Raw genomic sequence first — 23,557 nt, 5'->3', positions numbered from 1 at the left:
GAAGTGTAGACTCTCAGGACCCACTGAATCCGGCTTTCTGAATCCGAAGAGTCCAGCGGGGCCTCTGCCTGGGAGACGGGTCTTCCCTCCAGGCACACTTGCAGTCTGCAGTCCCTGGGCTGAAGGGTAAGCTGAGGATTCTTATACAGATGTTAAATGAGCATGTACCTGTGATTGTATTTATTTCATCAGTTTGTGAGGGGATCAGTTGTTCAGTTGCTAAGTCGTGACAGCTAAGTCAGACCCTGAGTTGTGTCCGACTGTTTGTGACCCCTTGGACCGCAGCACGCCAGACTTCCCTGTCTTTCTCTATCTCCCGGAGTTTGCTCAGATTCATGTCCACTGAGTCAATGATGTTATCTAGCCATCAGTAAGATGTTACAAAATCAATTCAGAGGAAAAGCCAAGAGCAGACATGTGTAAGCAATCCGGAAGGCAGAACTGAATTTGCTAATAGATGCAAAGCTGGCTGCTTCCCTAGGGTAGGGGATCCAGTGTCCCTCCACCTCATGAAGTTCATTTGCATCTTTATGGATAAGAATCTTTGCTTTACTGTCAGTTTTCTACAGCTTACAGAGTTGTGGACTTGCTCGAAGGCCAGGAAAGATACAGACCCTTATGGGATCGCTGATGTGCCAGAAGATGCTGAGTTATCTCTTGAAAGGGCGTCTAGTGACCACCCCCCCGTCCCTTGCTTCCTTCCCGCACCCTTTGCCCGCTCCACCTGCCCCCAGTTCACCTGCATGCCTACTTTCTGGCTGTAGATCTGCCCCTCTGAGCCTCTGGCTCCTTGTGTGTAAAATGGGCAGACATCCCCTTGTCCTGGGGATTAAACCAGATCCCGGGGGAGCCTTTGGCGCAGTGCATCTGGACCCTGGTGGGGGCCCCTGAGCCTGTGGGATGAGCGGGTGGGCGGGCTGAGCGGAGGCAGCGGTCCCTGGTCCAACCTCACACACACACACACACACACTCTCACACACTCACATACTGTGCTGCACCTGCCAGTCTGCGGAGGAAGAGGTGTGAGGTCCCTGCCTCCCCACCGAAGAGGTGGCCCCCTGTCAGCAGGACGTTTTGGGTAACACGTTGGCCGGGACTACGCTGGGGAGCTTGAGAGAAGAGGTGTGGATGGGAGGGGCAGGTGTTACAGATGTGGCTGAGTTTTCCGTGGTCAGAGGGAGAAAAGGGAGGAGGTGGTGGAACGACGCTGTTGATAGGGCCCTTTTGTCCCCAGCGGCAGAGGCGTGAGCCCTGCCCAACTCGCCCGGGGCCCCAGCAACGTCCGTGCTTCCTGCTCTGTCCCGCCTCCCGTCTTCAGCACTGAACTCTCTTTGATCAGCGGAAATTGGGGACGAACTCGGAAGGCTGTACTCAGGGCTGGAGTTCGGCGAACTGACTAATGCTGCTTCTGACTCACTCTTGGCCTTGGGTGAGCTCCTGCCCTTCTCTGAGCTGCCAGTTAAGAGGGCTGGGCCCAGACATTCCAGCTTTAAAAATGTTGAAATCCACAGAAGCTTTTCTTGAAACGGTCTTTGGTGGAAATCCTGTATGTAGCAACAATACGATAAAAGCTTTTAAAATTTTTCTTATCAGGTGGCGAAAATTTTCCTTTATGAAGATGGGGAAAATGCCATGGTGAACCAATTGGGGCAGAGATGAGACACCCGCCCTGCCTGGCCCCCATCTCAAGTGCAAGAAAAGATGGTGGGTCTTAAGTTCTGATGAACAAAAGCATCATGGGACTTAGACATGACCTTCTGTGGGCTCCCTGTGGTTCTGTGTGTATTGTGAGCAACACCACTGTCCTTGGTTCCTGACCATCTCTTCAAGGCTTTTGGGTAGTGATGTATTAGTTCCCCTGATTCCTGTAATAAATGAGCACAAACTGGGTGGATTAAAAACAAAAAAAAATTATTCTCTCACAGTTCTGGAAGCCTTAAGTCCAAAATCAAGGTGTCAAGAGGGCCATACTCCTTCCAAAAGTTTTAGGAAAGAATCCTCCGGGTCTCTTCCAGCTTCTGGTGATGGCCGGCCACCTTGGCTTGTGGCAGAATGCCTCCAGTCCCTGCCTCCATCTTCACACGGCTGTCTTCCCTCTGTGTGCCTGTGTCCAGGCTTCCTTCTTCTTACTAGGACACCAGTCATGGTGGATTAAGGATGCATCCCTGGTGGCTCAGACTGTAAAGACTCCACTTGCCAATGCAGGAGGCCTGGGTTCGACCCCAGTGTCAGGAAGATCCCCTGGGGAAGGGAATGGCAACCCACTCAGTGTTCTTGCCTGGAGAATCCCATGGACAGAGAAACCTGGTGGGCTACAGTCTGTGGGGTTCGCCAAGAGTAGGACACAATTGAGCAACTGACACTTCCAGTTCACCATTCGAGGAGGATCTCATCTTAACTTGATTAAGTTTGCAAAGACTGTTTTTCCAAATAATACCATTACTATGTTCGCAGGTTCCCAGTGGAAGTGAATTTTGGAAGGATGCCATGCGAAACAGTGTAAGTGAACAGCCTGGAAATACAGAGCCCCTTTATCCCTCCAGAGTAAAGCCAGGCATGCTTACTGCCTGCTCCAACCGCCAGGAAAGACTCAGCTTCCCTGAGGCCGGGGCTCCTCTCCTAGAACACCACCACGGAGCACGCAGGTGCCCTCTGGCCCTCTGCGGGGCTCAGAGCTTGGGGAACTGACCCACGACGATGCCAACACTTGGCTCCTGCTGCTGCCGTGAGCCGTAGACCATCCTTTGTTCCTGAACCAGGCATTTTGTGTCTTTGCCAGCATCCGTGAAACCGTGGCGGCTCCCATTTGTGAGCTTGCCAGTAGGGCACATCTCTGACCGTCCCAGGTCCTGACGGGGTGGAACCTCTGGCTGAGTGAACGACTCCACGTAACACAGAGGAGGGGAGAATCAAGGAAGAGAGTGGAGGATGCCCGGGTGCAGATCTGCCCAGGAGGGCCTGCGGGACCGGATGCCCAAGGAGGAACCCCGGTAGTTGAGCAGCAGGCAATGCAGGGGCCCTGCTGGGAACCCCCCAAGTCTCAGGCAACCTCTCACTCTCCCTAGTGCCCTGTGCGGGTAGCTGGGGTGGGGTGGAGAGGGGAGGGGAGGTGGTAAGCCTGAGAAGGCGCTGCAATCATACTTCTGGGTGGGTGTGGTGTGGGGTGAACCCCCAAAGTCTGGAGGGCCCAGGAAGAGCTGGCCTCTGCTTACACGTGACCTGGCTTTGAGGAGCTGTTTTGCTACAAGGTGGGCCCAATACCTGTCCCCTCCCTCCACCTTTGGGACCTCCAGAGCTCCGTGATTTGGACCCAGTGGCTTCTGTCTGATCCTGATGTTTTGGGTTTTGAGCGAAAAAATCTCCAGGGGGCAGGAATGATGGCTGCTGTGGCCCCAACCCTTGCCACAAGCCTCCCACTCACTTCCTTACAATATAGTTGTTGAGCCTGTCCCAGACAAGTTCAGTTCAGTTCAGTCACTTAGTCGTGTCCGACTCGTTATGACCCCATGAACTGCAGCACGCCAGGCCTCCCTGTCCCTGTCCATCACCAACTCCCAGAGTTCACCCAAACCCATGTCCATCGAGTTGGTGATGCCATCCAACCATCTCATCCTCTGTCGTCCCCTTCTCCTCCTGCCCCCAATCTTTCCCAGCATCAGGGTCTTTTCAAATAAGTCAGCTCTTCACATCAGGTGGCCAGGTATTGGAGTTTCAGCTTCAACATCAGTCCTTCCAATGAACACCCAGGACTGATCTCCTTTAGGATGGACTGGTTGGATCTCCTTGCAGTCCAAGGGACTCTCAAGAGTCTTCTACAACATCACAGTTCAAAAGCATTAATTTTTCAGCTCTCAGCTTTCTTTATAGTCCAACTCTCACATCCATACATGACCACTGGAAAAATCATAGCCTTGGCTAGATGGACCTTTGCTGGCAAAGTAATGTCTCTGCTTTTTAATATGCTGTCTAGGTTGGTCATAACTTTCCTTCCAAAGAGTAAGAGTCTTTTAATTTCATGGCTGCAACCACCATCTGCAGTGATTTTGGAGCCCGGAAAAATAAAGTCAGCCACTGTTTCCACTGTTTCCCCATCTATTTGCCACGAAGTGATGGGACCAGATGCCATGATCTTAGTTTTCTGAATGTTGAGCTTTAAGCCAACTTTTTCACTCTCCTCTTTCACTTTCATCAAGAGGCTCTTTAGTTCTTCTTCACTTTCTGCCATAAGGGTGGTGTCATCTGCATATCTGAGGTTATTGATATTTCTCCTGGAAATCTTGATTCCAGCTTGTGCTTCTTCCAGCCCAGTGTTTCTCATGATGTACTCTGCATATAAGTTAAATAAACAGGGTGACAATATACAGCCTTGACGAACTCATTCTCCTATTTGGAACCAGTCTGTTGTTCCATGTCCAGTTCTAACTGTTGCTTCCTGACCTGCATATAGGTTTCTCAAGAGGCAGGTCAGGTGGTCTAGTATTCCCATTTCTTTCAGAATTTTCCACAGTTTATCGTGATCCACACAGTCAAAGGCTTTGGCCTAGTCAATAAAGCAGAAATAGATGTTTTTTTGAAACTCTCTTGTTTTTTCGATGATCCAGTGGATGTTGGCAATTTGATCTCTGGTTCCTCTGCCTTTTCTAAAACCAGCTTGAACATCTGGAAGTTATTGGGTGTGAAATACTTTGACAGACATTTAATGCAGAAGATGAAAAACCAATGCCAGGAGGGGGCATGGCTAAATGCAAAGAGCCAGGGCCTCACAGTGGAAGCTGTGGGCTCTAATTCTGCCTCGGTTGCCTCATCTTTGAAATGGGAATGAAATGAGCACCTGGCTCATGTCCAGGTCAGTAAAATGTAGACCGTGGCCACTCAGGGGCCTTCCATTCATAGGATGGTGGTGAGGAGGACATCAGTTAATCAAGGCAAAGCAGCTTGTACTCAAGCCTCCCATCCCCTGCAACCCTCAAGACCTGAAGGTCAATCCCCTTCACCCCATCCCCCAGCCCCCAGGCAGCAGGGCACATGGGGACAGGCAGACAGTGTCCAGCTCCCAGAGGAGACATGGGAGAAGGTGAGTCCATCATCGGGAAGGGGTGTGTGTGCCCAGGGGCCTCTGCCAAGCCCTGCTCCCCGAGGGCCCAGGACCACATCCCCGGGCTCTGGGAGGGGGTAGGGATGGATGGCGGAACCAGGAGACCCTGGCTGTGGGCTTCTCAGGGCTGAGATGACAGCACCTGAATCTGGGGGGCTGACCTGAGATCTCTGGGATGCTGCGTCTGGGCTTTCTCTGAGCCAGGGCTTGAAGCTGGCCCCTCGGCAGTGAAAGGGCAGAGTCCGAACCGCTGGACCACCAGCGAAGTTGCTCTACTTCGTTTTCTTTAAAAGCTGGCCTTGGTATTTCTGGGGTGGGCTCATCTGTTTATGCCCTGTGCCCCATCTCTGCTTAGAAGTCTCCCTCTTGTCCTCCAGGACTGGCCACTTCTGGGAGGCATCTGCGGCCTCTGTGTCCAGCAGCTGTCACCTCGTCATGGCCACTGGGCTGGAGCAGGTTAAGAAGGGGGCAGAGACTGACCAGCGAGGCCCGTCAGGCCCCTGGAGCAGTGTCCTCGCCCTGGCTTCCGTGGCGGGTGGGCTGCGGAGGTGACCGCGGCCCCCAGCCCTGCCAGCTTCCCACAGCTGCTTCCTGCCCGGGCCGCCTACAGGAACCCCACCCTCCTGGGCGCCCCCAGGACAGGTGCGGATGCGTTCCTCTGGCTGACCCTGCCCCAGGGACTCAGGGCGTTTGTGGGCCACCCTGAGGGAAGCCCGGAAGCAGAAACATCCCGCCTCCCTGTCCCCAGCTCATAGAATTCTCACAATGTGACTCTACCAGTAGTTTGTAATCTACAGTAAGTGCTCAGGAAACAGATTTTCTGAATGTGATGACCTGGTGTGGGGCCCATCTCTCTTTCAGAGCCTGATGGTCGCCTGGCGAGAGGTCACTTTGTCTGATTTTTTCTCCATCCCCAGGCCCAGGCCAGCCCCAGTGCCGAGGACAGGAGGCAAACAGGGCCAGCGAGTGAGCAGATGAGTGGCCGGGGCCTCCTGAGATGGGCCCCCGGCTCTCCTGGGGGCCGGGGGAGCTCTCGGCCTCCTGGAACTGGCTGCGGGGCTCCGGCCCTGGCCTCCTTCCATCTGAAAGCGGGGCTGGGTATCCCCCAGGAGGGGCCCTGGGCCTCCGAAGTGGGGAGAGCTTCTGAGACCCATAGATCCTGACAAACCCCAATCTGTCCTCAGCCTCCAAGCCGCGTGGCTGCCGGAAGGGACATGTAATTTAAAAAAGGTTTCTCTTGTTAAGTGGAAACTTCTGCCAGGCACAGAGAAATAAATGACGTTAATGAAGTCCAGGAGCCCAGCGTGTTTGATCTGCTGCTGTTCTGGGAAGAGGCAGGAGAGGCTTTGGACGAGGGAACAGCGCATCCCCCGAAAGGCGGGCCTGCAGGGTGCCAGGCGGTGAGAGGCGATACTGCGGTGACCAGTCAGGGCCTGTGCTCGCGGCCCACGTGTCCTCTTGTGGTCCTCCCAGTGCCCTCATTTACGGGTTAGGAAGCCAGAGCTGTAGATCTGGATCTATGGACTTCTTAGAACAGGCAGCGCCCACCTGCAGGCCCCTAGGCACCCCTGACACTGACCCCAGACAGGCCAGGAGGAGACAGTGCCCAGGGCACTGGTGTCATGGGCAGAGACACACACGCTCATCCTCCTGGGTTGTCCGAGGAATGGCTCTCAGGCCGGGGGATCTCCTTCCTGTTTCAAGTTGACAACATCACAGGTGATAACACATGTGTGTATGAGGGATGCCGACAGGGGAAGTGTGGTACTCCTGGGGAGAATGTTATTGTTGTTTTGTTTAGTTGCTAGGTCGTGTCCGACCCTTTGCGACCCCATGGACTGCAGCACGCCAGGCCTTCGTGTCCATCACATCTCCTGGAGCTCGCCCAAGTTCAGGCCCACTGAATCAGTGATACTACCCAACCATCTCATCCTCTACTGCCCCCTTCTCCTTTTGCCTTCAGTCTTTCCCAGCATCAGGGTCTTTTCCAAAGAGTCAGCTCTTTGCATCAGGTGACCCAAGTACTGGAGCTTCAGCTTCCACATCAGTCCTTCCAATGAGCATTCAGGAGAGAATGTAAACGTCTACAGTCTTGTTGGAGGCCTGTTTGGTTGTCTGTTTCAGGAAGTGAGCTGACTCAATAATTCCACGTCTGGAAACACACGCTAAGGAAATATTCTGAAACTTAGGAAAAGCTTCACCCTGTTCATCAGAGGAGAAGGCAGGCGCCATGTCAAAGCCCAGCACAATGAGTCATGAGGTGACTACACATCCCTTCTCTGGAATATGACGCATCCATTAGGATTTGGTTTACGGGGTTTAAAGACATGGAAAAGTGCTTATGCGATCATAGTAAATTAAAACCCACTCAGATTCAAAATACCGTATGGGACGTCACTAAGGGTGAGAAAGCAATGCACAGATGGAGGAAAGACCTCAGAGCAGCATGTCCTGTTGCTCTCCGTGGTGGGCTTTGGGTCCTGACAATGTGGGAAGTTTCTGCTCTTGCTAGTTTTCCAACTTAGCACGTTCCCATCATCTGGTAAGTAACGTGTGTTATTTTTGGGCTTCCTTAGTGGTCCAGTGGTTAAGAATCTGTACTTTCCCTGCAGGGGGCACTAGTTTGGTTCTTGGTCAGGGAACTAAGATTCCGCATGCCCTGCGTTGCGTGCACGCATGTGCATGCTTTGTGACCAAAAAAAAAAAAAAAAGAGAGAGAGAGAGAAAGCGAAATGGGTATTACTTTGATTGTGGGAAACCACATATGTGCCATTACTCAGTAGACCAGAGGCAGCGACACCACTGATTAAAGAAGCACCTGTTCTGCGTCATATCCAAAGTAACTGTGAAGCAGGTTGCCTACTGTGGTCTCTTGGCAAAGCTCTGCACCCAGGTGGAGAGCCTCGGTCACAGCGAAACATCTGAGAATTATCTCCCCATTGCTCACGTGCTCAGTATCTGCTGCTGTCTCCGGCACTCCGACTCTGCTTCCTCTTCTTCTCCCTACATCTCCCAACCCCTGGTCCAAGCCCCTTCTGGGCTCCCCTCGCTGGGTCCGCTCAGCTCAAATCAAACCAACCTCTCCAGCTTCTGTCTCTGTAGGCCCATTTCACAGATTCTGCTGCTGAAGGAGCCTTGGAGATCTGGGTGGAGGAGATGAGCAGTTTGCAAACAATTGTAATACCTCTGTGTATTTTGCCCTGACACCCTGGTCACAGGAATCATTAAAAAAAAAATTAAGATAACACTCTAATCCCTTCAAAGCCAGCCTTTACAGCGGGTATCTTCTGGGGCCCTCGTCTCAGGTCTGATGCTCAGACCTACCGGGGTTTGATCCTGTTTTGATCTCAGTCCTTCCTTTCCTCACTCCTCCAGGTTTCCAGCACGTGTTATTCCTTCTGCCCTCTCTCCCCACCACGCCCCAGCTCCCCTTAGCTAGATGTGCCCATTTTTCCTTCTGGGTTTCAGATGAAAAAACACCCCCTGTAGGAAGCCCTTCCAGTCCCTCCCCATTCTCATGGAGGCATCAGGTGCATTTCCCTCCAGGCCTCTTGGTGAGAAGGAAGCAACTTTCGTGTAACCAAGCCACTGAGCCATGGGCTTATTCCCCAGGCCGCCAGGGGATCCAAGCCCATGGCACGGGTTTGTTGCTCTTTGGCCCTTCCGTGTAGGGCAAGGTGCCAGGCACATGATAGGTGCTCAGGAAATATCTTTAGGAAGAGCCCTGGGAGCACTCTGAAAATGATGGATGGATGGATGGATGAGGATAAGGAGGCACCCAACAGTGGTGATTCGAGCAGGGTGCCCTTTGAGGGGTCCTTGGTTCTTGTAGATGAGTGAGTGGCAGTCCTGGTTAAGGGATCCTGGCTCCAGAAGGAGCCACTCAGCTTGCAGGACCTCAGTTTGCCTTTCTGTGAAATGGGCACGATGACCCCTGCCTCCGTACATCTTCCTCCCATGTGTCTCCTTTACTCTCACACCACTGACACATTCATACTGCTTCTGACAGTGTGCGTGGATGTGTGTGGCAGGATTTCCCCACACCAGGCAATTCTGTGACACCCCCTGGGCGTCCTATAGTTTGACTCGATTCTGACACTACGTGGAGATGGCATTAGATGCCACAGGTCAAGGGCTCAGCCCCATGAGACTGCTCTTCACCTTCAGAGGCTGATTACCAGTAATCAGTCCCCAGGTTACAGCCCACAACATGTGTCTGACTTGGCTGCAAATCTAGCAATCAGAGGCTGCTGTGACCTCCTCCCCCTTGGCTTTCACTGTCTGCTAGAACAGCTCCCAGAGCTCCGGGGAACACAGTGACCAGGTCATGAATGGGTAGAGGATACAGATGGACAGGCAGGTGAAGAGATACGCAGGGCGGGGTCTGTGAGCTTCTGTCCTCTTGGAGTTGGGGTGCATCGCACCCTTGGTACCTGAAAGTGTTTGCCCACCTGGAAGCTCCTCAGACTCCCCACTGTTGAAATTTTCTGGGAGCTTCCTCAAGTGAGTGTTAGCAATGATGAACTTCACTGGCCACACCATGCAGCCTGAGGGATCTTAGTTCCCCGAACAGGGATCCAGCCTTCAACTGGGGCCTGAGTCTTAACCACTGGACTGCCAGCAAAGTCCCTGCCATACTGTCTTGATACCTACAGCTTTGTTGTAAGCTTTGAAACCAGGAAGTGGGGATCTTCTGACTTTGCTCTTCTTTTTCTTGATTTTTTGGCTTTTCAGGGTCCCTTGCTTTTTCATATGACTTTTGGGATCAGTTTCTGCAAAACAGGCAGTTAGGGTCTGGAGAAGGTGAAGGCCCTTTATCTGGCGGGCAGTGGAAATCCACAGGGGAGTTCTGAGCTAGCGAGTGCCAAGGGACAACTTGGGTTTTGGGAAGACTGACCTCAGCGTGGGGAAGGGATTTGAGGTGGTGGGTTAGATCCGAGAAGATGCAGGAAGAGCAGACGGGGACTGGGGTGGGCTGAGGAGGGGAGGGGGGTTGCCTCTCTAGCAGAGTCAGCCCCCACTCCCCAGCCCTGCCGCTGGGTTCCTGGCCTCCTGCTCTTCTCAGCATGGGTTCTTGGTGGGTGAGGGGCATGGAGAGGGGGCTGGGCTGGGCGCTGGGATCCCTGGATTCAACTCTGCCCCTGTCTCTGCCCCACCATGGCCTGCCATGAACAATTTCCCAGGCCCCACCCTCCCCCATCTTTAAACAGAGTCACCAGTAGAACTGGAATGGCCTTGGGGATCCGTGAAGGCCCACACTCCATCTTGCAGATGGGAAAACTGAGGCCTCATGTGGTTCACGCCCATGACTTCTGCTCTTTGCAGCTTTGGCTCTTGCTGGTTGGTCGCTGAGCCCTTTCCCTGGGCCTTGAGAACAAATTATCTGCAAGCCCATGGCTCATCAGATGGAGAACTAATGCATTAGTACGACCACGCCAGGTGTTTCTTGCCCAGGAAGATAAAATTGCCAAGCACCTTATTGTTCCAGGAACTTCCTGAAAACCCATTTATCTGAACTCTGGGCAAATTCCTCATCCTGAAGTGGCTGCTGGCTCCCCAGGAAGTGCTCAGAAAGCTGCCCCCTTGCTGCGTCTGCCTGTCCCGATCTAGGATGGCAGGAACCGGAGCCCCACCCAGCCAGTCTCTAATCGAACTAGACCCTAACCTTGCAAAGACCTGCCTTGACCTCCCTTTTCCAAGACTCTCCTGAGACTCCGTCTGGGGTGTTCCTGCTTACGGTGCAGACATCTCTGGATGGATAGGTCATTGGGTGGCCCCGAATGTGGAATGGGGACCCTCACACACTCTTGGGCCCCAGAAAGAGTTGGATGGCATCACCGACTCAATGGACATGAGTTTGAGCAGACTCCAGGAGTTGGTGATGGGCAGGGAGACCTGGCGTGCTGTGGTTCATGGGGTCGCAAAGAATCAGACGCGACTGAGCGACTGAATGGAACTGAACTATGTCTTCTTTATGGCACTTCTCAGTCTGACTTTTAAAATACTTTAAATCAGTAGATTTTATTTTTTATTTATTTATTTATTTTGGAGGCTGGGCCACGTGACTTGTGGGACTTCAGCTTCCCGAGCAGGGATTGATCCCGGCCTTCTCTGTGAGAGTGTGGAGTCCTAATCGCTGACCGCCAGGGAATCCCCAGATTTTACGTTTTAGAGCAGTTTTGGGTTCGCAGCAAAACTGAGTGGGGAGAGATTTCCTATACACTCGCTGCCCCATACGTGCACAGCCTCCCCCGTTACCAGCACCCCACCAGCTGGTCATTTCTTGGTCCGTGAGCCAGCACTGACGTGTCACAGTCACCCGGAGCCCACAGCTGATGTCAGGGTTCACGCTTGGTGTGGGACATCCTACGGGTTTGGACAAATGTATAATGACACGTGGCACTTCCCTGGTGGCTCAGCGGTAAAGAATCCACCCGCCATGCCTGAGCCACAGGCAACACTGGCTTGATTTCTGGATCGGGAAGATCCCCTGGAGGAGGGCACAGCAACCTGCTCCAGTATTCCTTTCCTGGGAAATCCCGTGGAGCGAGGAGCCTGGTGAGACAGCCCATAGTGTTGCAAAGAGTCAGACATGACTGAAGCGACGTAGCAGGCATGTATAATGATGTGAATCCACTACTGTGCCGCTATACTGGGTGTCGTCACTGTCCTGAAAATCCTCTGTGCTCCCCCATGCTTCCCTGTCCCTCGAAGCCGCTGGTCATAATTTATTGACTCCATGGTTTTGCCTTCCCCAGAATGTCATAGGGTTGGCATCACAAAGTACAAAGCCGTTTCAGACTTCTTTCACTTGGTACTATGCATAAGGCTCCTCCATGTCTTTTCATGGTTTGACAGCTCATTTCTTTTTATTACTGAGCCATCGTCCGTTGTCTGGACGCACCACAGTATATTTATCCATCCGCCTGCTGAGGGACGCCCCGTGTGCCTCCAATCAGTCTGCCTTTTAATACAGATCATCAGGCAGCAGCCTTTCTTCCTCCAGGAGGCTCTGGAAAAGAGATGAATCTGTCTCTATAGTCCTGTGCCTCCTTCAGCATGTGTCCGTGGAGGTGACAAGGGAGTGGACTCAGTCAGCCTTCCTATGTGGATCCTAAAAGCCCTCAGCAGGATGGGGAGCCCAGAGCGGAGCTCACAGGAGGGGATGCCTCTGAGGATGGCTGGGACAAGGTGGGTAAAGGAGGTGACCACTCGAGTACCACCACTGGGCAAATGCCAACAGGACCCCTCTCCCAGGGAAGCTGGTGGCTTTGCCTTGGGGGCCTGGCCTGCAGGGTTGGGGTGTAGCAGAAGCGGGGATCACAGAGGCTCTGCTGAAGCCAGGTGGAGGTGATGGCGCAGGGGGAAAAGACCGTCCCAGCAGAGGGACAGCCCATGTGAAGGCCTGGGGAGGGACCCAGCACAGCTCAGACGGTCTGCAGCAGGGGACCCGGGTGGGGTGAAGGAGCGGGAGCACTCACGGGCTTTGGAGCCCAGAGAAGGGTTTAGGTTCTACCCCAGGACAGGGGAAGGGACCACAGGGTGTTTAAGCTGGGAGCACAGACTCTTATCTGTGGTTTAAAATTCAGGTTGGAGTTGGAGACGCCCTGACCTTGGGTGGGGCTCTGGGAGGCGAGAGGAGACAGCCAGGAGAGGGGTTCAGAGGCGGCTCCCAGGGTTACGGGGGCTCTGCGCCATCCCCAGGGTGGACCCGTGGATTACAGACTCTGGTCTCCGGTGCTCCCTGGCACCCCACCAGCACCTGTGCCTTGAAGGGGGTGTTAGCTTGGGTGTCACTGGGGACAGAGGATGCCGTGGCCATGCTCACTCCCAGCAGGCTGCGCTGCCAACTACTGTGCGTAGCCAGACAGAGCTTGCCTTTGACACTGAGCCTCACTCAAGCACAGGCTTCCCAGTTGCTTCAGTAGTAAAGAATCCACCTGCCAATGCAGGAGACGTGGGTTTGATTCCTGGGTTGGGAAGATCCCCTGGAGAAAGAAATGGCAACCCACTCCAGTATTCTTGCCTGGGAAATCCATGGACAGAGGAGCCGGGTGGACTGTAGCCCACAAAATTGCAGAGTTGGACATGACTAAGCAACTGAGCACACACACACTCACCCAGTCAAGCACTCTGTAGATATTAGCTTCTTTAATCCTTGAGGTCAGCCTAAGAGGTAGGACCTTCCACTTGTCTTACAGGTGTGGGCATGGAGGCGAAGGCAGTTGGATGGAAGGTGGCCAGGCTGGGACTTGAATCTGGGTTTGCCTGGGAAATCCCACGGACAGAGGAGCCTGGTGGGCTACAGTCCATGGGGTCGCAAAAGAGTCAAGACATGATTCAGCGATTAAATAACAACTGAGGGCAAAATGGCTGTTGAGCATTGTTTCCCCTGCCTTCCTGACCCTCCTTGTCACCTTCCCCCCCCCAATCTGTACATTGAACAGATGGGACTAGAGGTCCATTTTCACTTCTAAGGACCCCCGGACACCTGCGGGCATCTCTGAAGGTAGAGTTGGGGTCTCTGCCCATCCCTGTAGGAAGAGGGAGTGGGAGCCATGTTTGAAGCCTTGGACAGAGGATGAGGATGGTCTGCTTGGAGGAAGAACCTGATGGAGACGCTGAGGTCCAAGCCAAACTGTCCTCTGAGTAGCCTCCACGGGAGGCTTGGGGCTTGGCTTTTGGACATCCACCTGCTGGGGGAGGGTCCCAGGGGCCTCTGCCACTCGCCAGGGGCACAGCCACGCTCCTTTCCCCTTGGTCCCCTGTCTACGGGAGAGCACACAGAGAGCGGAGAGTGACTCCGGGAAGGGGCACTCGGCCCTCCCCACCTGGTGTCCCGAGTCTACCTCGTGGCTGGGCCCCACCCGCCGCCGCCCACCACCCTGGGTGGTGCTGTCTTTCCTCCGTCAGCCGGGAGGTGGCAGCAGAGATCCACGGATCCCATCTTGAGTCTCCCTGTGGCCAGGTGACCTAGAGCTGACCGCCCATCCCCGGGGGCTTCTCAGGACCTGGGCCTGGTGGTGGTGGTGGGCAGGGGGGGCAATTCAGGACAGGTGTGGAGGATGAAATCCCAGGTTTGGGCCTTTTGGGGGCAGAGCTGGGCACCCACGTGCACCCTCTGAGTAACGCCCCCAGGGAGGCCCAGGGTGAGTGAGCCTGGGGGAGGCGTCCTGCCAGCTCAGATGTCCAGAAAGGCGCCCCAGGAGCTTGGACGCAGTCCCATGGGTGGGAGGCTCCTGTGCGGACAGCCAACTCTGTGGGGGAGCACGGGAGGCCTGGGGTGGCCCCAGCTTGGCCGGCAGCCTCCGGTGGAGGGCTGCCCCCACAAGCCCCAGGGCTCCAAAAAGTGGGTCTTACATTCAGGGGGTGGGCTTCCCAGGGGGTGTCAGTGGTAAAGAATCCACCTGTGCGTGTAGGAGACTCCAGTTCGAACCCTGGGTCGGGAAGACCCCCTAGAAAGGGAATGGCAGCCTACTCCAGTATTCTCGCCTGGAGAATCCCATGGACGAGGAGCCTGGTGGGCTACAGTCCATGGGGTCGCAAAGAGTTGGACGCAACTGAGCAACCAAACCACCCACACACTCAGGTCCAGGAAGTCACGTGCGGATGCCCGCCCGGTTTGACGTGAACGTGAGGGCCTCTTTCGCAGAAATGGTTACATTTAAAGATGGTGACAGCAGAACATGAAGCAGTCTGGCCCTTCTGAGCGTGGGGACCTACGTGAATGCCCAGACTGCCCACCCAGAAGCCAGCCTGCTCGCACGCCTGCCTCGGAAGGTGCAGAGCCCCTGCCCCCCAAGCCCTCAGCCGCTGCCCTCTGAATGCTCCCAGCGCCCCCTGATGGGTGGGGGGACAGGGAAAGACCAGTTTATAGATGAGGGAACAGGTCCAGGGAAACCCCCACCCCGACTCCTGCCTTCAGGTCCCTGTTTCTATGGATCCAGGAGGACTCCATGGATAAGGCAAGGAAAGCTCCGGTGCTCAGTATTCAGACACTGACGAGGAGACACGGTGATGTCGCTGTTTGTCATAGTGCTTGTCCCACGGCAGGGAACGAGGGGTGCCCAGGGTCCCGCGGACACAGTTACCGGGGTCCTCGGTTTTGGCCAAGCCAGGGTGTGTGAAGGATGCTGCAGCCAGCAGGGGGCGCTGCTGCCCCATTGGCATAGTGGGAGCTTCGGACCCAGACTTCTGGCGGCAGCCCTGGGCAGGCAGTGGGGGCGGGAGGGGTGTCCCTGAGAGCCCCCGCCTCCCCCTGGGCCCCCACCCTCCCTGGGCCTCAAAGTGTCCTTGGAGGTGTCCAGCCTGATCCATCTGTGGTTTCCATGCGCCCCGTCTTCGGGGTGAGACCGCAGGATGAACTGGGGGTGCTGGTGTCAGCCCTGGTGGTGGCCGTGCGTGCGGGGGTCAGGCATTGAGGGTGTTTCTTCAAGAGCAGCGTCGGGCCCTCCATGTCCCACTCCCAGCCAGGCTGGGCACCTCTCCTGCCCACCCTCACCCACCCGCCGCCTTCCCACTATTCCCAGGGGTGGAGCTGGGGCAGGCGCTGGCCATTGGGCATGGGTGGACGGAGGCTGCTGCCCCTCAAGGTCCCTGTGTGGGTGTCCTGAGGCTGCCGTGTGGGGTGGATTTGAACAATAGAAAAGGGGCTTCCCTCATAGCTCAGCTGGTAAATCATCTGCCTGCAGTGCGGGAGACCTGGGTTCGATTCCTGGCTGGGGAAGATCCCCTGGAGAAAACAAATGGCAACCCTCTCCAGTATTCTGGCCTGGGGAATCCCATGGACAAGGAACCTGGAGGGCTACAGTCCACGAGATGGCAAGAATCGAACACGACTTAGTGACTAAACCACCACCACCAAACGATAGAAATTCATTCTTTCAGGGTCTGGAGGTTAGAAGTCCAAAATTAAGGTGCCTCAGGGCCCCACTCCCTCTCCAGGCTCCCAGGGAGGGTCCTTCCTGCCTCTTGTAGCTCCTGTGGCCCTGGGTTTTCCTTGGCTTGTGGCTGCATCTCCCGATCTCTGCCTCCGTCTTCACACACCCCTCCTCTGCGTCTTCTCCTACGAGGACGCTTGTGGGATTCAGACCCCACCAGATAATCCAAGATGCAAGCACTTTCCAAATAACGTCATGGTCACAGGTTCCTGCCAGAGTCCCTGGACTGCAAGGACATCCAACCAGACCATCCTAAAGGAAATCAGTCCTGATATTCACTGGAAGGACTGATGCTGAAGCTGAAGCTCCAATACTTTGGCCACCTGATGTGAAGAGTGGATTCATTGGGAAAGGCTCTGATGCTGGGAAAGATTGAGGGCAGGAGGAGAGGGGGATGACAGAAGATGAAATGGTTGGAAGGCATCAATGACTCAGTGGACATGTGTTTGAGCAAACTCCAGGAGATAGAGAAGGATAGGGAAGCCTGGCGTGCTGCAGTCCACGGGGTGGCAAAGAGTCAGACATGACTTAGTGACTGAAAAATGACAACAAGATAATCCAACATGCAAGCATTTTCCACATAATGTCACGGTCACAGGTTCCGGGCTTTAGGATGTGGACACCCTACCTGCTTCCCCAACCAGACCTCAACCCACTGCAGTCCCTAGACCAGTCAGGGTGGAGGACCCCGGCCAGTCCCAGGCTACATCCTCTTGGGTCCCACCTGGCCAGAGGTGTGGGGGCCTCTGTCTATCACCCCATCAGCACTGGCAACTGCCCAGCCCAGCCTGCTCTCTGGAGCCTCTCCCCACTCTGAGGGTCTATGAGTGTGCTCTGGGGCCCTTCCCCAGCCCAGGCCTGGAGCAGCACTGGCAGCAAAAGGCCTGCTTAGGGAACCCATAGACAGACTAGTCCTGTTCTCCCCTTGGCCTGTCCGGATTCAAAGGGAAGAGAAAGCACATTGCACCAAGAAATCAGGGCGGGCTTCCTGTAAGAAGCTCTGTTTTGATTGAAATTAGGAAGATGAAAGGGATTAGGAAATGGAAGTAAAGTGGGAAGAGAAGAGGAAAGGAGCACAAGAAAGAGGCAGAGGTGTGGACAGAGGTGTGGAGGGGGCACTCCCTTCCTCACGTCGGGGTTGTGGTGTGCTGGTCACAGGTCTCCCTGCCCAGAGCCTGTGAGCCCTGCTCAGGCACAGGGGCTCAGCTCTCGGGAGCCCAGTGCCCAGGCTGGGTCCAGAGTGGGAGTCACGTCGCCCCAGCCACCCCAGCGGTGCTGAGTGGGCATGCGGGGTAAGCTGTGCAGTGCATGGTCTCTCGTTAAAACCATGCCCACCTCTCCCTTCCTACGGCAGGCAGGGAAGGCTGCCCAGGAGGGAACACCAAAAGATGATGGTGAACCTTACCTTCCTTTGGATACTTTTCTTCAGTGTTAAGGTTCTTGTTTTTTTTTACAATGTTATTTTTATTATTCCATAAATCAATACGATTATTCTCAGTTTTGAAAACAACCAAAGCCTTGTGTGAGATGGTTCCACTTCTGATTCTCGAAGACCCAGGAGGGTCTCTGCATGACCCTTGCTGCCCTGGTCTACCTGGCTTGTCCCCACCAGGTGCGTTTTCTGAGATGAGGGGGCTGCTGGACACAAGCCTGTCCCCAGAGCGGGAGGAGAGACAGCAGGTGCCCAGGACAACGCAGCTTGGTTGCCAGGTAACGGTGGTCACCATAGCAACACTGTCTCCTTGGAGGGAGCAGAAGCCTCAGCACCCCCACCTGCAGAAGAGGGGAGGGGAAGGCAGCAATGGGGGCTCTTCCCTGACCACCTGGCCAGCCGTCTCCTGGGGCTTTGCTTTGCCTCTTGCTTTGCCAGGCTCTTCCTCCCTCTGGGCGGGGGCTATGGAACGAGCTGCAGCCTGCATGGCGGTGAAGGACCCGTGTGGCCCAGGGGCTGGGCCAGGGAATCGACCCCCTCCTTCCTCCACCACCTCCCTTGTGCCCCTGCCCTGAGCCCCGGTTTCCCCATCTGCCAGTGGTGACAGCTGCCTTCCTTCCTTGTTCACAGTGTCTGCCCTGTCCAGGCCTGCCCTTGGCTGGGTACCCCTCTGGCCTGGCATGGTGCTAGGCATACAGAGAGGGTGGGGTGAGTTGCAAGTGTTGTGGAAGCTCTCGGGGCCAGGAGGCAGGAGAGCTGGGTGACCTCAGACAGTCCCTTGGCTCCTCTGGGCCTCGGTTTCCCCGTGGGATGGGTACAGGTTTCCAATGCCTGCCTCCTTGAGACAGCAAAGAGACGGTCTGTGACCCTGGGCGGGGTGCGGGGGGCGTAGGGAGCATGGCTTACTTCCCAGGAACTGAGGACCAGTTCCTCTCCCTCCCCCCTGTTCTGCGGGGCTCCCTCCTTCCCTGTATTCAGCTTCCCCTCCCCCAGCTTTGTTTCCAAGGGGTTAATTCCACGACTTTCCATCCGTGTCCCCTGGACTGTCTCAGGACCAGGTGGCTGCACCCTGACAGCTTGCCCACTCCCTGCCTGCCGTGCTACGTGACCTGGGACCAGGCCCTTGGCCTCTCTGTGCCTCTGCCTCCTGGTATCAGATGGGGGTGGTCGGAGCTCACTCCTGGAGGACAGCGGGCAGGAGAGGGGCGCCCGGACTAGCCAGCACTGGGCACACTGGAGACAAACCCAGTAGCTCTGTTTGGGGTCGGCCCCCATCACCCCTCGGGGCTCAGAGGTAAAGAATCCGCCTGCAATGCCTGGGGTTCAGAGGTAAAGAATCCGCCTGAGCCTGGGGCTCAGAGGTAAAGAATCCGCCTGCAATGCAGGAGCCGCCGGAGACATGGGTTCGATCCCTGGGTCGGGAACCTCCCCTGGAGGAGGGCATGGCAGCCCACTCCAGTATTCCTGCCTGGAGAATCCCATGGACAGAGGAGTCTGGCCTCAGCCCCTCTTGGGTGGCCGATCCCGGTGGCTCTTCCCCGGGTCCAGCTCCCTCTAGTGGAGGGGCATGTGGGAAGCAGCCAGGTGTCCCCTAGCCCCCATCAGTTGCCATGGAAACCTCCTAGCAACCACTCAAACAGGCCCCATCCCCCCAGCACAGCACCCCTGTCATGGGGCCAGCCAGGGTTGCTTGGGCAGCGGAGGGTCCCAGGCTGAGGGCAGAAACCCCTGGGGCCGCCTGGCCGGTCCTGCGTTCACTCCGTTTTAAATAACAGTGCTGCCCTGCGCTGTCCCGCCTGAGCGCTCTTCCCCGCCGCAGCGCTGGGGGCTGTGAGAACCTCCGTCTCGGCAGGATGGCCCGCTTGACCCCTGCCGGACCCCTGCATGGGGGCGGGGGGGGGGTCAAGCCTGCTTCCTGCCGTTTGGCGTTTATTGGGTGTCATGAGGCTTGTGGGTGAGGACCTGGGTCGTGAGAAGCAGATTCCCTCCCAGGACCCATACTTCCTCCGCACAGCGGGGTCCTGACCCCCAGCCCGTCCCCATCCCCCATCCTGGCTCCATCTCTGTGGATCTTTCCATTTGGTGTCACGAGGTGGTGGCACCTCTGTACACACACACACAGAACACACCCCCACACACAGAGCCCACAGAGACATAACCTCACACAGACACCTAGAGACACACACACACAGACACACGGACACACGCAAACTTATAGACGCACACACACTACAGATTCACGCAGACACACATCCTCATGGGCCCTCTCCCTGCCAGGAATCCCACTGAATTCCAGCGTTTAAAGGGACTCTTGGGCGGGCTGCCTGAAGGCCATCAACCCATTGGAGTCCCCAATCCCCGGGAACCATTGAGAAAGACCCTCCCTTGCCCCCTTCCCCACGCCCTCACCTCCCTCCCCCATGGGAGCCCCCCAGCTGGTCCTGGCTGGTCCCTCTATGCCCAGGGACTCAAGCCCCATGCTTGCTCTCTGCCCCCGGGCCTGCACCCACGGTGGGCGGGCATCTGGCCTGCCCTCATCCCTGTGGGCCCGAGGGAACAGGCAGCCAGGGTCCGGGGCTGGGGGGCTGAGAGGAGCTGCGAGAGGCCCTGGATGCCGGGTCAGCGGCCAGACCAGGAAGCTCTGCCTTAGTGGGAACTGTCTCTGAACCTCCCCGGGGACCTTGGGGCAAGGGGCCAGCGCGGCAACCTGGGGGGCTGGCCCCAGGCGGGCTGCAAGGACAGGGCTCCCTTCACTGTCCTTTAAAGGGCAGGATCCCAGCGCCAAAACGTCAGTTGTCGGCCATGTGCAGCTGCCCTCCTCACAGCTGCACCCGTGAGCCTGGGGTGACTGTGTGAGTGTGCACGCTTCTGCGCGCATGCACCCACACATGCCTTGTCTATGCCTCTGGGCTGTGAGCACGTGTGAGTGTCGAAGGCGGCTGTGTCTCAGTGTGGTGTGTGCATGTGAACACACACGTGCATTCCTGGTGTGCGTGTGCACACGTGTGTGTGAGCATGCATGCGTGTGGAACGTCGCGGCAGGGTCAGGGGTGGGAGGAGATGCAGAGGTCCGAGGCCTGTGAGAACAGGAAGTGACCGTGTGGACCAGGGCTCTGGGGAAACGCCACCTCCTTGACCTCAACTGAGCCTTGGTGGTTCCTGTCCTGGTTTTTATCCCCTCCAGGGGAGTGTGTGGAGGGTGAAATATTCTGGAACCAGAGATCAGAGCCTTCCCTGCCCACTCTTTTCTTCTCCCATTTTTTGGCCCAGGGGAAAGGGTGGGTGAGGCGAAGGCTTGGGGGTGGTCTGAGTGTGCCCTTGTGGCTGATGGTTTCGGGAAGTGGGGTCCGTGCGCCCTTGGCATGGTGTGCCCACCTGCTCCTGCACTCGGGGACAGGCCAGGCTCCCTGCGTGGCGTTTGGTGGCCTTGGGGAGACCCCTCCGTCCACGTCCAGCCCAACTCCCACTGTTCGCTCAGCCTTGAACTCACTGTTCTCGGCTCCTGGACTGCCTCCAGTCAGTGAACGCAATGGCCAGCTTGTGGGGGCGGTGGGGGTGAGCTCAGAGCCCTGGGGGACGCAGGCTCGTGCCTGCGGTGGGAGGCTGGAGGTCTGAGGGCCTCCAAGTCTTCAGGAGAGAGCGGCCCCCTGCTCTGTGTAGCGCACACCTCGGAGGGCTGGCCACGCACCACAGCCGCCACCCAGGACGGAGTCTCAGGGGCTCTCCCCAGGCTGGCCTCGGGGACGCAGGTTCAGAGAGGCCCTCAGACGTGGGCCCGAGATGCTCCAGGCTGCGTGACGTCACCCCGGGGGCCCCATCACTTCTCCTGCATCTTCGTCTCCCATCCCCCAGGAGGTCCCTGAGTGTGCCGAGATGCTCTGCTGGGTCTTCACTCCAGGCCGTTAAAGAGGTGGCCTTTAGGCAGGAAAGTGGCTCCGATGGGCTCCCTTGGGCAGCGGACCCCAGAGCCTCCACTCCCGGTGGCGACGTCCCCACGTGGCCCTTGTCCCCCGATGCTGTCGTTAGTGCCACGGCCTCGGTGCAGGGCTGTGGGCACTGCTATTACCACCGCGGCGATGCCTCTTGTCATGGTTCTGATTCTCCAAACGACTGTTTCTCCAGTCCCCGTTGCGTTTCTCAGCGCCGCTTTCATTATTATTCCTCTTTGGCGTTCACCCCAAGGCTGCGTGCTGGCTTCCCAGAGAGAGGAGAGCTCAGCTGGGGCGCTTTGCCCCCGGGGGACCCTTGGCAGTGCCTGGAGGCATTCTGGGCCTCCGAGTTGGATAGGGGGACTTCGGGCACTATCATGTAGGGGCTGGGGAAGCGGCTGGATGTCCTGTGATGCATAGGGCAGCCCCCAACAGGGAACCATCTAGAGCAGAGTGGGGATGGGGTTTTGGCTTACTGCGTCATCCTGGGGTAGCTTGCTGCCCGCTGGGATGGTGGAGCCTAGGGAGCTAGGCTCCCCAGTCCTTTCTGGAGAGTGAGGACTGGGGAGGCATGGTTACACCTTGGCCAAACATCTGGGTTGCTGCTCAGCTTTGCCACTTTCTGCTGTGTGTGATGGTTCATTCCATGTGTCAATGTGCCTGAGTCCTGGGAGTCCCAGTGGCCGGTAGACTTTGTTTCTGGGTGTGTCCAGAGGAGGTTAAAATTTGAAGCCGTGGGCTGAGGAGAGGCGGCGGCCTCACCAGAGTGGCTGGACACAAGGCCGAGGAAGGGCAGATGCTCTCTGCTGGACACCCACCTTCTGCCCTTGGACATGACACCCCTGGTTCTCAGCCCCGGGGCCTGGGCCTCCAGCTTGCAGACCGTGGGCCCTCCCAGTCTGCATGAGCGCATGGGCCAGTTCCTCACAATACGTTCTAGGTCACTTTAGTCGTGTCGGACTCTTTGCGACCCCATGGACTGTAGCCCGCCAGGCTGCTCTGTCCATGGGATTCTCCAGGGAAGAATACTGCAGTGGGCTGTCATTTCCTCCTGCAGGGGTCTTCGCCACCCAGGGGTCTCTTACATCTCCTGCATCGGCAGGCGGATTCCTTACCACTAGTGTCACCTTGGAAGCCCTAAATCAGCCCTTCACATCCACATATACGAGTTAACACACTATTTGTTATTCTCTTTCTGACTTCTCTTTGTATGACAGTCTCTAGGTTCATCCACGTCTCTGCAAATGGCACAATTTCATTCCTTTTTATGGCTGAGTAATATTCCATTGTATATTCAAGAAGCAATGGTTAGAAACAGACATGAAACAACAGACCGGTTCAAAATTGTGAAAGGTGTACGTTAAGGCTGTATATTTTCACATGCTTATTTAACTTGTATGCAGAGTACATCATGTGAAATGCTGTGCTGGATGAAGTACAAGCTGGAATCAAGATTGCTGGAAGAAATATAAACATCCTCAGATATACAGATGACACCACCCTTATGGCAGAAAATGAAGAGGAACTTAAGAGCCTCTTGGTGAGGGTGAAAGAGAAGAGTAAAGGCTGGATTAAGACTCACCATTCAAAAAATGATGATCACAGCATCTGGTCCCATCACTTCATGGCAAGTAGATGGAGAAAAAGTGGAAACAGTGACAGATTTTATTTTCTTGGGGTCCAAAATCACTGCAGATGGCAACTATAGCCATGAATTAAAAGACGCTTGCGGCTTGGAAGGAAAACTATGACAAACCTAAACAGCATGTTTAAAAGCCGAAACATCACTTTGCCGACAGAGGTCTATATCGTCAAAACTATGGTTTTTCCAATGGTCATGTATGGATGTGAGAGTTGGACCATTAAGAAGTTCAGTTCAGTTCATTTGCTCAGTCATATCCGACTCTTTGTAACCCCATGAACTGCAGCACGCCAGGCCTCCCTGTCCATTGCCAGCTCCCGGAGTTCACCCAAACCCATGTTCATTGAGTCGGTGATGCCATCCAACCGTCTCATCCTCTGTCATCCCCTTCTCCTCCTGCCCTCAATCTTTCCCAGCATCAGGATCTTTTCAAATGAGTCAGCTCTTCGCATCAGGTCGCCAAAGTATTGGAGTTTCAGCTTCAAAATCAGTCCTACCAATGAACACCCAGGACTGATC

General features: G+C 55.8%; 1 long non-coding RNA gene across 1 annotated transcript; it reads left to right on the top strand.

The window, feature by feature from the left end:
- Positions 1-1,250: 1,250 nt before the first annotated feature.
- LOC147373233 (uncharacterized) lies at positions 1,251-4,435 on the top strand. Its single transcript, XR_015164924.1, has 3 exons — positions 1,251-1,429; positions 1,594-1,704; positions 2,455-4,435. It is a non-coding gene; the product is annotated as an uncharacterized LOC147373233 (long non-coding RNA).
- The last annotated feature ends 19,122 nt before the right edge of the window (positions 4,436-23,557 follow it).

The sequence above is a fragment of the Bos grunniens genome, chromosome 5, assembly GCF_055505025.1.
Source record: "Bos grunniens cultivar Pamir isolate PY7600 chromosome 5, Bosgru_T2T1.0, whole genome shotgun sequence".
Classification (NCBI taxonomy): domain Eukaryota; kingdom Metazoa; phylum Chordata; class Mammalia; order Artiodactyla; family Bovidae; genus Bos; species Bos grunniens.
The sequence above is the reverse complement of the archived record's forward strand: the minus strand, read 5'-3'. Positions and strand labels throughout refer to the sequence as shown.